General features: G+C 50.7%; 12 non-coding genes across 12 annotated transcripts; all 12 read left to right on the plus strand.

The window, feature by feature from the left end:
- The first annotated feature begins 1296 nt into the window (after positions 1-1296).
- TRNAL-CAG (transfer RNA leucine (anticodon CAG)) lies at positions 1297-1379 on the plus strand. The gene has a single exon. It is a non-coding gene; the product is annotated as a tRNA-Leu (tRNA).
- Positions 1380-2409: 1030 nt separating this feature from the next.
- On the plus strand, positions 2410-2492 carry TRNAL-CAG (transfer RNA leucine (anticodon CAG)). Its single transcript has one exon. It is a non-coding gene; the product is annotated as a tRNA-Leu (tRNA).
- A 482-nt stretch (positions 2493-2974) lies between these two features.
- On the plus strand, positions 2975-3057 carry TRNAL-CAG (transfer RNA leucine (anticodon CAG)). The gene has a single exon. It is a non-coding gene; the product is annotated as a tRNA-Leu (tRNA).
- A 1020-nt stretch (positions 3058-4077) lies between these two features.
- Positions 4078-4160, plus strand: TRNAL-CAG (transfer RNA leucine (anticodon CAG)). The gene has a single exon. It is a non-coding gene; the product is annotated as a tRNA-Leu (tRNA).
- Positions 4161-4642: 482 nt separating this feature from the next.
- Positions 4643-4725, plus strand: TRNAL-CAG (transfer RNA leucine (anticodon CAG)). Its single transcript has one exon. It is a non-coding gene; the product is annotated as a tRNA-Leu (tRNA).
- A 1020-nt stretch (positions 4726-5745) lies between these two features.
- On the plus strand, positions 5746-5828 carry TRNAL-CAG (transfer RNA leucine (anticodon CAG)). Its single transcript has one exon. It is a non-coding gene; the product is annotated as a tRNA-Leu (tRNA).
- A 482-nt stretch (positions 5829-6310) lies between these two features.
- On the plus strand, positions 6311-6393 carry TRNAL-CAG (transfer RNA leucine (anticodon CAG)). The gene has a single exon. It is a non-coding gene; the product is annotated as a tRNA-Leu (tRNA).
- Positions 6394-7973: 1580 nt separating this feature from the next.
- TRNAL-CAG (transfer RNA leucine (anticodon CAG)) lies at positions 7974-8056 on the plus strand. The gene has a single exon. It is a non-coding gene; the product is annotated as a tRNA-Leu (tRNA).
- Positions 8057-9076: 1020 nt separating this feature from the next.
- TRNAL-CAG (transfer RNA leucine (anticodon CAG)) lies at positions 9077-9159 on the plus strand. The gene has a single exon. It is a non-coding gene; the product is annotated as a tRNA-Leu (tRNA).
- Positions 9160-10725: 1566 nt separating this feature from the next.
- Positions 10726-10808, plus strand: TRNAL-CAG (transfer RNA leucine (anticodon CAG)). Its single transcript has one exon. It is a non-coding gene; the product is annotated as a tRNA-Leu (tRNA).
- A 1565-nt stretch (positions 10809-12373) lies between these two features.
- On the plus strand, positions 12374-12456 carry TRNAL-CAG (transfer RNA leucine (anticodon CAG)). Its single transcript has one exon. It is a non-coding gene; the product is annotated as a tRNA-Leu (tRNA).
- A 1566-nt stretch (positions 12457-14022) lies between these two features.
- TRNAL-CAG (transfer RNA leucine (anticodon CAG)) lies at positions 14023-14105 on the plus strand. The gene has a single exon. It is a non-coding gene; the product is annotated as a tRNA-Leu (tRNA).
- The last annotated feature ends 1404 nt before the right edge of the window (positions 14106-15509 follow it).

A 15509-nucleotide genomic window follows, 5' to 3' on the forward strand; every position in this document is an offset into this window, starting at 1 on the left:
CTTGTCCTTTTCACTGGGCCTAGTTGGAATGAAGTGACCTATTTGAAATGGGGGTCAGGTGGAAAGTTAGTGTGACATAGTGGGAGGCAGATGGAGGAGTGAGTGGGGGGAAGCGAGAGGTAAAAAGGCAGGCAGAGGAGTGAACACAGTTCTTCCTCCTCGCCCTCTGCCCAACCAACCACCTGCCTGCCCAAACGGCCCCGAACGGCCACGAACGGCCATTGTATATAGGCTTTGCTGGCAGAACTCTTTAGCCCTGTAATTTAGAGTGAGTCCTGTGCAGGAGTACAGGGAGATCAGGCCGGCCCATACACAGTCCTTTCAGCCTAAACAGGCTCCCCGGCACTAGTGCCCAACCTCTTGTGACCAAGAAGGCTCTAGCACACTGCCTGAACCTCCTGAAGGGTTGGACACAGTGCATGCTTTTATTTGCATAAACCAGCCCGCCTCCTGCCTTCCTATTTCCTGAGGTGTAGTTGCTTGTGTCTGTTAACAGGTGGCAGGCAGCACCGTTCTGCAGAAACATGAAAGACTCATGTGTGCTTGTGACAAGTAGCTGCTGTACATAGGGATTGAACCCTGCACGTCTGTGCCAGTAGTCGTTGTATGAGTGCTGCCCTGCCTGTGATTATTCTTTTGGGAGGAATTGGGAGACTTTAATGCAATAGGAGAGGATTTTAGGCGGGTGGTCTTTGAGACTTTCCAACATTGCCTCTAAGCCGCATCTGAGGGGTGCAAATGGCAGAGTCAGGATGGCCGAGTGGTCTAAGGCGCTGCGTTCAGGTCGCAGTGGGTTCGAATCCCACCTCTGACATGTCTGTAACAGATTTTTTCTTTTCATTTGATTGTAACATTCCAGGCGTCCTATAACTGCTGGCCAAGGCTTTCTGGAACAGGGAGATGGAGTTGGAGCACGCACTGCAGGCCTCATGGTTGATTTCCAGTGCTTCCTGTATTTCCTCGCTTCTTTTTTGGGAAAGTGAACTCCAGTGAAAAACCATCTTTGGACTGGGCCGGCCTTGTGGACATGCAAACGGGCGCACCGCGACATTTTGCCTTTGGAAAAAATGCATAAAGAACCCAATGTGTTGTCCTTTTAACTGGGCCTAGTGGGAATGAAGTGACATTTTTAAAATGGATGGGGAGGGTGGTGGGTTAGGAGGGGTGGGTGGGATGCGCGAGAGTATATTCCTGGCAGACTGTGGAGACATTTTAGGAAATCCAAGAGGATTTAAGTGTGGTCAAAGACTTGCCAACATAGCCTCTAAGCCGATTCAGGCGAGCGCCTAAGGCAGAGTCAGGATGGCCGAGTGGTCTAAGGCGCTGCGTTCAGGTCGCAGTCTCCTCTGGAGGCGTGGGTTCGAATCCCACTTCTGACATGCCTGAAATGGGTTTTTACTTTTCATGTGATTGCATTCCACGCTTCCTATAACTGCCGGCCACGGATTTCTGGAACAGGGAGATGGAGTTGGAGCTTGCTCCACACACTCCCGTCCTCCAGCTAGGTCTGCAGTTGGTCCTGGAATGCTTGACTGCCCTTTTGGCAGGTGTACTACAGTGCTTAAATGAAAAACCGTCTTAGGACTGTGCTAGCTTTGTGGACTTGCAAATGGGCGCAGCGCGGCATTTTGTCTTTGGAAAAAATGCATAAAGAACCCAACGTCTTGTCCTTTTCACTGGGCCTAGTTGGAATGAAGTGACCTATTTGAAATGGGGGTCAGGTGGAAAGTTAGTGTGACATAGTGGGAGGCAGATGGAGGAGTGAGTGGGGGGAAGCGAGAGGTAAAAAGGCAGGCAGAGGAGTGAACACAGTTCTTCCTCCTCGCCCTCTGCCCAACCAACCACCTGCCTGCCCAAACGGCCCCGAACGGCCACGAACGGCCATTGTATATAGGCTTTGCTGGCAGAACTCTTTAGCCCTGTAATTTAGAGTGAGTCCTGTGCAGGAGTACAGGGAGATCAGGCCGGCCCATACACAGTCCTTTCAGCCTAAACAGGCTCCCCGGCACTAGTGCCCAACCTCTTGTGACCAAGAAGGCTCTAGCACACTGCCTGAACCTCCTGAAGGGTTGGACACAGTGCATGCTTTTATTTGCATAAACCAGCCCGCCTCCTGCCTTCCTATTTCCTGAGGTGTAGTTGCTCGTGTCTGTTAACAGGTGGCAGGCAGCACCGTTCTGCAGAAACATGAAAGACTCATGTGTGCTTGTGACAAGTAGCTGCTGTACATAGGGATTGAACCCTGCACGTCTGTGCCAGTAGTCGTTGTATGAGTGCTGCCCTGCCTGTGATTATTCTTTTGGGAGGAATTTGGAGACTTTAATGCAATAGGAGAGGATTTTAGGCGGGTGGTCTTTGAGACTTTCCAACATTGCCTCTAAGCCGCATCTGAGGGGTGCAAACGGCAGAGTCAGGATGGCCGAGTGGTCTAAGGCGCTGCATTCAGGTCGCAGTCTCCGCTGGAGGCGTGGGTTCGAATCCCACCTCTGACATGTCTGTAACAGATTTTTTCTTTTCATTTGATTGTAACATTCCAGGCGTCCTATAACTGCTGGCCAAGGCTTTCTGGAACAGGGAGATGGAGTTGGAGCACGCACTGCAGGCCTCATGGTTGATTTCCAGTGCTTCCTGTATTTCCTCGCTTCTTTTTTGGGAAAGTGAACTCCAGTGAAAAACCATCTTTGGACTGGGCCGGCCTTGTGGACATGCAAACGGGCGCACCGCGACATTTTGCCTTTGGAAAAAATGCATAAAGAACCCAATGTGTTGTCCTTTTAACTGGGCCTAGTGGGAATGAAGTGACATTTTTAAAATGGATGGGGAGGGTGGTGGGTTAGGAGGGGTGGGTGGGATGCGCGAGAGTATATTCCTGGCAGACTGTGGAGACATTTTAGGAAATCCAAGAGGATTTAAGTGTGGTCAAAGACTTGCCAACATAGCCTCTAAGCCGATTCAGGCGAGCGCCTAAGGCAGAGTCAGGATGGCCGAGTGGTCTAAGGCGCTGCGTTCAGGTCGCAGTCTCCTCTGGAGGCGTGGGTTCGAATCCCACTTCTGACATGCCTGAAATGGGTTTTTACTTTTCATGTGATTGCATTCCACGCTTCCTATAACTGCCGGCCACGGATTTCTGGAACAGTGAGATGGAGTTGGAGCTTGCTCCACACACTCCCGTCCTCCAGCTAGGTCTGCAGTTGGTCCTGGAATGCTTGACTGCCCTTTTGGCAGGTGTACTACAGTGCTTAAATGAAAAACCGTCTTAGGACTGTGCTAGCTTTGTGGACTTGCAAATGGGCGCAGCGCGGCATTTTGTCTTTGGAAAAAATGCATAAAGAACCCAACGTCTTGTCCTTTTCACTGGGCCTAGTTGGAATGAAGTGACCTATTTGAAATGGGGGTCAGGTGGAAAGTTAGTGTGACATAGTGGGAGGCAGATGGAGGAGTGAGTGGGGGGAAGCGAGAGGTAAAAAGGCAGGCAGAGGAGTGAACACAGTTCTTCCTCCTCGCCCTCTGCCCAACCAACCACCTGCCTGCCCAAACGGCCACGAACGGCCATTGTATATAGGCTTTGCTGGCAGAACTCTTTAGCCCTGTAATTTAGAGTGAGTCCTGTGCAGGAGTACAGGGAGATCAGGCCGGCCCATACACAGTCCTTTCAGCCTAAACAGGCTCCCCGGCACTAGTGCCCAACCTCTTGTGACCAAGAAGGCTCTAGCACACTGCCTGAACCTCCTGAAGGGTTGGACACAGTGCATGCTTTTATTTGCATAAACCAGCCCGCCTCCTGCCTTCCTATTTCCTGAGGTGTAGTTGCTCGTGTCTGTTAACAGGTGGCAGGCAGCACCGTTCTGCAGAAACATGAAAGACTCATGTGTGCTTGTGACAAGTAGCTGCTGTACATAGGGATTGAACCCTGCACGTCTGTGCCAGTAGTCGTTGTATGAGTGCTGCCCTGCCTGTGATTATTCTTTTGGGAGGAATTTGGAGACTTTAATGCAATAGGAGAGGATTTTAGGCGGGTGGTCTTTGAGACTTTCCAACATTGCCTCTAAGCCGCATCTGAGGGGTGCAAACGGCAGAGTCAGGATGGCCGAGTGGTCTAAGGCGCTGCGTTCAGGTCGCAGTCTCCGCTGGAGGCGTGGGTTCGAATCCCACCTCTGACATGTCTGTAACAGATTTTTTCTTTTCATTTGATTGTAACATTCCAGGCGTCCTATAACTGCTGGCCAAGGCTTTCTGGAACAGGGAGATGGAGTTGGAGCACGCACTGCAGGCCTCATGGTTGATTTCCAGTGCTTCCTGTATTTCCTCGCTTCTTTTTTGGGAAAGTGAACTCCAGTGAAAAACCATCTTTGGACTGGGCCGGCCTTGTGGACATGCAAACGGGCGCACCGCGACATTTTGCCTTTGGAAAAAATGCATAAAGAACCCAATGTGTTGTCCTTTTAACTGGGCCTAGTGGGAATGAAGTGACATTTTTAAAATGGATGGGGAGGGTGGTGGGTTAGGAGGGGTGGGTGGGATGCGCGAGAGTATATTCCTGGCAGACTGTGGAGACATTTTAGGAAATCCAAGAGGATTTAAGTGTGGTCAAAGACTTGCCAACATAGCCTCTAAGCCGATTCAGGCGAGCGCCTAAGGCAGAGTCAGGATGGCCGAGTGGTCTAAGGCGCTGCGTTCAGGTCGCAGTCTCCTCTGGAGGCGTGGGTTCGAATCCCACTTCTGACATGCCTGAAATGGGTTTTTACTTTTCATGTGATTGCATTCCACGCTTCCTATAACTGCCGGCCACGGATTTCTGGAACAGTGAGATGGAGTTGGAGCTTGCTCCACACACTCCCGTCCTCCAGCTAGGTCTGCAGTTGGTCCTGGAATGCTTGACTGCCCTTTTGGCAGGTGTACTACAGTGCTTAAATGAAAAACCGTCTTAGGACTGTGCTAGCTTTGTGGACTTGCAAATGGGCGCAGCGCGGCATTTTGTCTTTGGAAAAAATGCATAAAGAACCCAACGTCTTGTCCTTTTCACTGGGCCTAGTTGGAATGAAGTGACCTATTTGAAATGGGGGTCAGGTGGAAAGTTAGTGTGACATAGTGGGAGGCAGATGGAGGAGTGAGTGGGGGGAAGCGAGAGGTAAAAAGGCAGGCAGAGGAGTGAACACAGTTCTTCCTCCTCGCCCTCTGCCCAACCAACCACCTGCCTGCCCAAACGGCCACGAACGGCCATTGTATATAGGCTTTGCTGGCAGAACTCTTTAGCCCTGTAATTTAGAGTGAGTCCTGTGCAGGAGTACAGGGAGATCAGGCCGGCCCATACACAGTCCTTTCAGCCTAAACAGGCTCCCCGGCACTAGTGCCCAACCTCTTGTGACCAAGAAGGCTCTAGCACACTGCCTGAACCTCCTGAAGGGTTGGACACAGTGCATGCTTTTATTTGCATAAACCAGCCCGCCTCCTGCCTTCCTATTTCCTGAGGTGTAGTTGCTCGTGTCTGTTAACAGGTGGCAGGCAGCACCGTTCTGCAGAAACATGAAAGACTCATGTGTGCTTGTGACAAGTAGCTGCTGTACATAGGGATTGAACCCTGCACGTCTGTGCCAGTAGTCGTTGTATGAGTGCTGCCCTGCCTGTGATTATTCTTTTGGGAGGAATTTGGAGACTTTAATGCAATAGGAGAGGATTTTAGGCGGGTGGTCTTTGAGACTTTCCAACATTGCCTCTAAGCCGCATCTGAGGGGTGCAAACGGCAGAGTCAGGATGGCCGAGTGGTCTAAGGCGCTGCGTTCAGGTCGCAGTCTCCGCTGGAGGCGTGGGTTCGAATCCCACCTCTGACATGTCTGTAACAGATTTTTTCTTTTCATTTGATTGTAACATTCCAGGCGTCCTATAACTGCTGGCCAAGGCTTTCTGGAACAGGGAGATGGAGTTGGAGCACGCACTGCAGGCCTCATGGTTGATTTCCAGTGCTTCCTGTATTTCCTCGCTTCTTTTTTGGGAAAGTGAACTCCAGTGAAAAACCATCTTTGGACTGGGCCGGCCTTGTGGACATGCAAACGGGCGCACCGCGACATTTTGCCTTTGGAAAAAATGCATAAAGAACCCAATGTGTTGTCCTTTTAACTGGGCCTAGTGGGAATGAAGTGACATTTTTAAAATGGATGGGGAGGGTGGTGGGTTAGGAGGGGTGGGTGGGATGCGCGAGAGTATATTCCTGGCAGACTGTGGAGACATTTTAGGAAATCCAAGAGGATTTAAGTGTGGTCAAAGACTTGCCAACATAGCCTCTAAGCCGATTCAGGCGAGCGCCTAAGGCAGAGTCAGGATGGCCGAGTGGTCTAAGGCGCTGCGTTCAGGTCGCAGTCTCCTCTGGAGGCGTGGGTTCGAATCCCACTTCTGACATGCCTGAAATGGTTTTTTACTTTTCATGTGATTGCATTCCACGCTTCCTATAACTGCCGGCCACGGATTTCTGGAACAGGGAGATGGAGTTGGAGCTTGCTCCACACACTCCCGTCCTCCAGCTAGGTCTGCAGTTGGTCCTGGAATGCTTGACTGCCCTTTTGGCAGGTGTACTACAGTGCTTAAATGAAAAACCGTCTTAGGACTGTGCTAGCTTTGTGGACTTGCAAATGGGCGCAGCGCGGCATTTTGTCTTTGGAAAAAATGCATAAAGAACCCAACGTCTTGTCCTTTTCACTGGGCCTAGTTGGAATGAAGTGACCTATTTGAAATGGGGGTCAGGTGGAAAGTTAGTGTGACATAGTGGGAGGCAGATGGAGGAGTGAGTGGGGGGAAGCGAGAGGTAAAAAGGCAGGCAGAGGAGTGAACACAGTTCTTCCTCCTCGCCCTCTGCCCAACCAACCACCTGCCTGCCCAAACGGCCCCGAACGGCCACGAACGGCCATTGTATATAGGCTTTGCTGGCAGAACTCTTTAGCCCTGTAATTTAGAGTGAGTCCTGTGCAGGAGTACAGGGAGATCAGGCCGGCCCATACACAGTCCTTTCAGCCTAAACAGGCTCCCCGGCACTAGTGCCCAACCTCTTGTGACCAAGAAGGCTCTAGCACACTGCCTGAACCTCCTGAAGGGTTGGACACAGTGCATGCTTTTATTTGCATAAACCAGCCCGCCTCCTGCCTTCCTATTTCCTGAGGTGTAGTTGCTCGTGTCTGTTAACAGGTGGCAGGCAGCACCGTTCTGCAGAAACATGAAAGACTCATGTGTGCTTGTGACAAGTAGCTGCTGTACATAGGGATTGAACCCTGCACGTCTGTGCCAGTAGTCGTTGTATGAGTGCTGCCCTGCCTGTGATTATTCTTTTGGGAGGAATTTGGAGACTTTAATGCAATAGGAGAGGATTTTAGGCGGGTGGTCTTTGAGACTTTCCAACATTGCCTCTAAGCCGCATCTGAGGGGTGCAAACGGCAGAGTCAGGATGGCCGAGTGGTCTAAGGCGCTGCGTTCAGGTCGCAGTGGGTTCGAATCCCACCTCTGACATGTCTGTAACAGATTTTTTCTTTTCATTTGATTGTAACATTCCAGGCGTCCTATAACTGCTGGCCAAGGCTTTCTGGAACAGGGAGATGGAGTTGGAGCACGCACTGCAGGCCTCATGGTTGATTTCCAGTGCTTCCTGTATTTCCTCGCTTCTTTTTTGGGAAAGTGAACTCCAGTGAAAAACCATCTTTGGACTGGGCCGGCCTTGTGGACATGCAAACGGGCGCACCGCGACATTTTGCCTTTGGAAAAAATGCATAAAGAACCCAATGTGTTGTCCTTTTAACTGGGCCTAGTGGGAATGAAGTGACATTTTTAAAATGGATGGGGAGGGTGGTGGGTTAGGAGGGGTGGGTGGGATGCGCGAGAGTATATTCCTGGCAGACTGTGGAGACATTTTAGGAAATCCAAGAGGATTTAAGTGTGGTCAAAGACTTGCCAACATAGCCTCTAAGCCGATTCAGGCGAGCGCCTAAGGCAGAGTCAGGATGGCCGAGTGGTCTAAGGCGCTGCGTTCAGGTCGCAGTCTCCTCTGGAGGCGTGGGTTCGAATCCCACTTCTGACATGCCTGAAATGGGTTTTTACTTTTCATGTGATTGCATTCCACGCTTCCTATAACTGCCGGCCACGGATTTCTGGAACAGGGAGATGGAGTTGGAGCTTGCTCCACACACTCCCGTCCTCCAGCTAGGTCTGCAGTTCGTCCTGGAATGCTTCACTGCCCTTTTGGCAGGTGTACTACAGTGCTTAAATGAAAAACCGTCTTAGGACTGTGCTAGCTTTGTGGACTTGCAAATGGGCGCAGCGCAGCATTTTGTCTTTGGAAAAAATGCATAAAGAACCCAACGTCTTGTCCTTTTCACTGGGCCTAGTTGGAATGAAGTGACCTATTTGAAATGGAGGTCAGGAGGAAAGTTAGTGTGACATAGTGGGAGGCAGATGGAGGAGTGAGTGGGGGGAAGCGAGAGGTAAAAAGGCAGGCAGAGGAGTGAACACAGTTCTTCCTCCTCGCCCTCTGCCCAACCAACCACCTGTCTGCCCAAACGGCCCCGAACGGCCATTGTATATAGGCTTTGCTGGCAGAACTCTTTAGCCCTATCATTTAGAGTGAGTCCTGTGCAGGAGTACAGGGAGATCAGGCCGGCCCATACACAGTCCTTTCAGCCTAAACAGGCTCCCCGGGACTAGTGCCCAACCTCTTGTGACCAAGAAGGCTCTAGCACACTGCCTGAACCTCCTGAAGGGTTGGACACAGTGCATGCTTTTATTTGCATAAACCAGCCCGCCTCCTGCCTTCCTATTTCCTGAGGTGTAGTTGCTTGTGTCTGTTAACAGGTGGCAGGCAGCACCGTTCTGCAGAAACATGAAAGACTCATGTGTGCTTGTGACAAGTAGCTGCTGTACATAGGGATTGAACCCTGCACGTCTGTGCCAGTAGTCGTTGTATGAGTGCTGCCCTGCCTGTGATTATTCTTTTGGGAGGAATTGGGAGACTTTAATGCAATAGGAGAGGATTTTAGGCGGGTGGTCTTTGAGACTTTCCAACATTGCCTCTAAGCCGCATCTGAGGGGTGCAAATGGCAGAGTCAGGATGGCCGAGTGGTCTAAGGCGCTGCGTTCAGGTCGCAGTCTCCTCTGGAGGCGTGGGTTCGAATCCCACTTCTGACATGTCTGTAACAGAATTTTTCTTTTCATTTGATTGTAACATTCCAGGCGTCCTATAACTGCTGGCCAAGGCTTTCTGGAACAGGGAGATGGAGTTGGAGCACGCACTGCAGGCCTCATGGTTGATTTCCAGTGCTTCCTGTATTTCCTCGCTTCTTTTTTGGGAAAGTGAACTCCAGTGAAAAACCATCTTTGGACTGGGCCGGCCTTGTGGACATGCAAACGGGCGCACCGCGACATTTTGCCTTTGGAAAAAATGCATAAAGAACCCAATGTGTTGTCCTTTTAACTGGGCCTAGTGGGAATGAAGTGACATTTTTAAAATGGATGGGGAGGGTGGTGGGTTAGGAGGGGTGGGTGGGATGCGCAAGAGTATATTCCTGGCAGACTGTGGAGACATTTTAGGAAATCCAAGAGGATTTAAGTGTGGTCAAAGACTTGCCAACATAGCCTCTAAGCCGATTCAGGCAAGCGCCTAAGGCAGAGTCAGGATGGCCGAGTGATCTAAGGTGCTGCGTTCAGGTCTGGGTTCGAATCCCACTTCTGACATGCCTGAAACAGGTTTTTACTTTTCATGTGATTGCATTCCACGCTTCCTATAACTGCCGGCCTCGGACTTCTGGAACAGGGAGATGGAGTTGGAGCTTGCTCCACACACTCCCGTCCTCCAGCTAGGTCTGCAGTTCGTCCTGGAATGCTTCACTGCCCTTTTGGCAGGTGTACTACAGTGCTTAAATGAAAAACCGTCTTAGGACTGTGCTAGCTTTGTGGACTTGCAAATGGGCGCAGCGCGGCATTTTGTCTTTGGAAAAAATGCATAAAGAACCCAACGTCTTGTCCTTTTCACTGGGCCTAGTTGGAATGAAGTGACCTATTTGAAATGGAGGTCAGGAGGAAAGTTAGTGTGACATAGTGGGAGGCAGATGGAGGAGTGAGTGGGGGGAAGCGAGAGGTAAAAAGGCAGGCAGAGGAGTGAACACAGTTCTTCCTCCTTGCCCTCTGCCCAACCAACCACCTGCCTGCCCAAACGGCCACGAACGGCCATTGTATATAGGCTTTGCTGGCAGAACTCTTTAGCCCTGTCATTTAGAGTGAGTCCTGTGCAGGAGTACAGGGAGATCAGGCCGGCCCATACACAGTCCTTTCAGCCTAAACAGGCTCCCCGGGACTAGTGCCCAACCTCTTGTGACCAAGAAGGCTCTAGCACACTGCCTGAACCTCCTGAAGGGTTGGACACAGTGCATGCTTTTATTTGCATAAACCAGCCCGCCTCCTGCCTTCCTATTTCCTGAGGTGTAGTTGCTTGTGTCTGTTAACAGGTGGCAGGCAGCACCGTTCTGCAGAAACATGAAAGACTCATGTGTGCTTGTGACAAGTAGCTGCTGTACATAGGGATTGAACCCTGCACGTCTGTGCCAGTAGTCATTGTATGAGTGCTGCCCTGCCTGTGATTATTCTTTTGGGAGGAATTGGGAGACTTTAATGCAATAGGAGAGGATTTTAGGCGGGTGGTCTTTGAGACTTTCCAACATTGCCTCTAAGCCGCATCTGAGGGGTGCAAATGGCAGAGTCAGGATGGCCGAGTGGTCTAAGACGCTGCGTTCAGGTCGCAGTCTCCTCTGGAGGCGTGGGTTCGAATCCCACTTCTGACATGTCTGTAACAGAATTTTTCTTTTCATTTGATTGTAACATTCCAGGCGTCCTATAACTGCTGGCCAAGGCTTTCTGGAACAGGGAGATGGAGTTGGAGCACGCACTGCAGGCCTCATGGTTGATTTCCAGTGCTTCCTGTATTTCCTCGCTTCTTTTTTGGGAAAGTGAACTCCAGTGAAAAACCATCTTTGGACTGGGCCGGCCTTGTGGACATGCAAACGGGCGCACCGCGACATTTTGCCTTTGGAAAAAATGCATAAAGAACCCAATGTGTTGTCCTTTTAACTGTGCCTAGTGGGAATGAAGTGACATTTTTAAAATGGATGGGGAGGGTGGTGGGTTAGGAGGGGTGGGTGGGATGCGCGAGAGTATATTCCTGGAAGACTGTGGAGACATTTTAGGAAATCCAAGAGGATTTAAGTGTGGTCAAAGACTTGCCAACATAGCCTCTAAGCCGATTCAGGCAAGCGCCTAAGGCAGAGTCAGGATGGCCGAGTGGTCTAAGGTGCTGCGTTCAGGTCTGGGTTCGAATCCCACTTCTGACATGCCTGAAACGGGTTTTTACTTTTCATGTGATTGCATTCCACGCTTCCTATAACTGCCGGCCACAGACTTCTGGAACAGGGAGATGGAGTTGGAGCTTGCTCCACACACTCCCGTCCTCCAGCTAGGTCTGCAGTTCGTCCTGGAATGCTTCACTGCCCTTTTGGCAGGTGTACTACAGTGCTTAAATGAAAAACCGTCTTAGGACTGTGCTAGCTTTGTGGACTTGCAAATGGGCGCAGCGCGGCATTTTGTCTTTGGAAAAAATGCATAAAGAACCCAACGTCTTGTCCTTTTCACTGGGCCTAGTTGGAATGAAGTGACCTATTTGAAATGGGGGTCAGGTGGAAAGTTAGTGTGACATAGTGGGAGGCAGATGGAGGAGTGAGTGGGGGGAAGCGAGAGGTAAAAAGGCAGGCAGAGGAGTGAACACAGTTCTTCCTCCTCGCCCTCTGCCCAACCAACCACCTGCCTGCCCAAACGGCCACGAACGGCCATTGTATATAGGCTTTGCTGGCAGAACTCTTTAGCCCTGTCATTTAGAGTGAGTCCTGTGCAGGAGTACAGGGAGATCAGGCCGGCCCATACACAGTCCTTTCAGCCTAAACAGGCTCCCCGGGACTAGTGCCCAACCTCTTGTGACCAAGAAGGCTCTAGCACACTGCCTGAACCTCCTGAAGGGTTGGACACAGTGCATGCTTTTATTTGCATAAACCAGCCCGCCTCCTGCCTTCCTATTTCCTGAGGTGTAGTTGCTTGTGTCTGTTAACAGGTGGCAGGCAGCACCGTTCTGCAGAAACATGAAAGACTCATGTGTGCTTGTGACAAGTAGCTGCTGTACATAGGGATTGAACCCTGCACGTCTGTGCCAGTAGTCGTTGTATGAGTGCTGCCCTGCCTGTGATTATTCTTTTGGGAGGAATTGGGAGACTTTAATGCAATAGGAGAGGATTTTAGGCGATGGTCTTTGAGACTTTCCAACATTGCCTCTAAGCCGCATCTGAGGGGTGCAAATGGCAGAGTCAGGATGGCCGAGTGGTCTAAGGCGCTGCGTTCAGGTCGCAGTCTCCTCTGGAAGCGTGGGTTCGAATCCCACTTCTGACATGTCTGTAACAGAATTTTTCTTTTCATTTGATTGTAACATTCCAGGCGTCCTATAACTGCTGGCCAAGGCTTTCTGGAACAGGGAGATGGAGTTGGAGCACGCACTGCAGGCCTCATGGTTGATTTCCAGTGCTTCCTGTATTTCCTCGCTTCTTTTTTGGGAAAGTGAACTCCAGTGAAAAACCATCTTTGGACTGGGCCGGCCTTGTGGACATGCAAACGGGCGCACCGCGACATTTTGCCTTTGGAAAAAATGCATAAAGAACCCAATGTGTTGTCCTTTTAACTGGGCCTAGTGGGAATGAAGTGACATTTTTAAAATGGATGGGGAGGGTGGTGGGTTAGGAGGGGTGGGTGGGATGCGCGAGAGTATATTCCTGGCAGACTGTGGAGACATTTTAGGAAATCCAAGAGGATTTAAGTGTGGTCAAAGACTTGCCAACATAGCCTCTAAGCCGATTCAGGCGAGCGCCTAAGGCAGAGTCAGGATGGCCGAGTGGTCTAAGGTGCTGCGTTCAGGTCTGGGTTCGAATCCCACTTCTGACATGCCTGAAACGGGTTTTTACTTTTCATGTGATTGCATTCCACGCTTCCTATAACTGCCGGCCACGGACTTCTGGAACAGGGAGATGGAGTTGGAGCTTGCTCCACACACTCCCGTCCTCCAGCTAGGTCTGCAGTTCGTCCTGGAATGCTTCACTGCCCTTTTGGCAGGTGTACTACAGTGCTTAAATGAAAAACCGTCTTAGGACTGTGCTAGCTTTGTGGACTTGCAAATGGGCGCAGCGCAGCATTTTGTCTTTGGAAAAAATGCATAAAGAACCCAACGTCTTGTCCTTTTCACTGGGCCTAGTTGGAATGAAGTGACCTATTTGAAATGGAGGTCAGGAGGAAAGTTAGTGTGACATAGTGGGAGGCAGATGGAGGAGTGAGTGGGGGGAAGCGAGAGGTAAAAAGGCAGGCAGAGGAGTGAACACAGTTCTTCCTCCTCGCCCTCTGCCCAACCAACCACCTGTCTGCCCAAACGGCCCCGAACGGCCATTGTATATAGGCTTTGCTGGCAGAACTCTTTAGCCCTATCATTTAGAGTGAGTCCTGTGCAGGAGTACAGGGAGATCAGGCCGGCCCATACACAGTCCTTTCAGCCTAAACAGGCTCCCCGGGACTAGTGCCCAACCTCTTGTGACCAAGAAGGCTCTAGCACACTGCCTGAACCTCCTGAAGGGTTGGACACAGTGCATGCTTTTATTTGCATAAACCAGCCCGCCTCCTGCCTTCCTATTTCCTGAGGTGTAGTTGCTTGTGTCTGTTAACAGGTGGCAGGCAGCACCGTTCTGCAGAAACATGAAAGACTCATGTGTGCTTGTGACAAGTAGCTGCTGTACATAGGGATTGAACCCTGCACGTCTGTGCCAGTAGTCGTTGTATGAGTGCTGCCCTGCCTGTGATTATTCTTTTGGGAGGAATTGGGAGACTTTAATGCAATAGGAGAGGATTTTAGGCGGGTGGTCTTTGAGACTTTCCAACATTGCCTCTAAGCCGCATCTGAGGGGTGCAAATGGCAGAGTCAGGATGGCCGAGTGGTCTAAGGCGCTGCGTTCAGGTCGCAGTCTCCTCTGGAGGCGTGGGTTCGAATCCCACTTCTGACATGTCTGTAACAGAATTTTTCTTTTCATTTGATTGTAACATTCCAGGCGTCCTATAACTGCTGGCCAAGGCTTTCTGGAACAGGGAGATGGAGTTGGAGCACGCACTGCAGGCCTCATGGTTGATTTCCAGTGCTTCCTGTATTTCCTCGCTTCTTTTTTGGGAAAGTGAACTCCAGTGAAAAACCATCTTTGGACTGGGCCGGCCTTGTGGACATGCAAACGGGCGCACCGCGACATTTTGCCTTTGGAAAAAATGCATAAAGAACCCAATGTGTTGTCCTTTTAACTGGGCCTAGTGGGAATGAAGTGACATTTTTAAAATGGATGGGGAGGGTGGTGGGTTAGGAGGGGTGGGTGGGATGCGCAAGAGTATATTCCTGGCAGACTGTGGAGACATTTTAGGAAATCCAAGAGGATTTAAGTGTGGTCAAAGACTTGCCAACATAGCCTCTAAGCCGATTCAGGCAAGCGCCTAAGGCAGAGTCAGGATGGCCGAGTGATCTAAGGTGCTGCGTTCAGGTCTGGGTTCGAATCCCACTTCTGACATGCCTGAAACGGGTTTTTACTTTTCATGTGATTGCATTCCACGCTTCCTATAACTGCCGGCCTCGGACTTCTGGAACAGGGAGATGGAGTTGGAGCTTGCTCCACACACTCCCGTCCTCCAGCTAGGTCTGCAGTTCGTCCTGGAATGCTTCACTGCCCTTTTGGCAGGTGTACTACAGTGCTTAAATGAAAAACCGTCTTAGGACTGTGCTAGCTTTGTGGACTTGCAAATGGGCGCAGCGCGGCATTTTGTCTTTGGAAAAAATGCATAAAGAACCCAACGTCTTGTCCTTTTCACTGGGCCTAGTTGGAATGAAGTGACCTATTTGAAATGGAGGTCAGGAGGAAAGTTAGTGTGACATAGTGGGAGGCAGATGGAGGAGTGAGTGGGGGGAAGCGAGAGGTAAAAAGGCAGGCAGAGGAGTGAACACAGTTCTTCCTCCTCGCCCTCTGCCCAACCAACCACCTGCCTGCCCAAACGGCCACGAACGGCCATTGTATATAGGCTTTGCTGGCAGAACTCTCTAGCCCTGTCATTTAGAGTGAGTCCTGTGCAGGAGTACAGGGAGATCAGGCCGGCCCATACACAGTCCTTTCAGCCTAAACAGGCTCCCCGGGACTAGTGCCCAACCTCTTGTGACCAAGAAGGCTCTAGCACACTGCCTGAACCTCCTGAAGGGTTGGACACAGTGCATGCTTTTATTTGCATAAACCAGCCCGCCTCCTGCCTTCCTATTTCCTGAGGTGTAGTTGCTTGTGTCTGTTAACAGGTGGCAGGCAGCACCGTTCTGCAGAAACATGAAAGACTCATGTGTGCTTGTGACAAGTAGCTGCTGTACATAGGGATTGAACCCTGCA

The sequence above is a fragment of the Ambystoma mexicanum genome, chromosome 11 (genome assembly GCF_040938575.1).
Source record: "Ambystoma mexicanum isolate Mex_15411 chromosome 11, UKY_AmexF1_1, whole genome shotgun sequence".
Taxonomy (NCBI): domain Eukaryota; kingdom Metazoa; phylum Chordata; class Amphibia; order Caudata; family Ambystomatidae; genus Ambystoma; species Ambystoma mexicanum.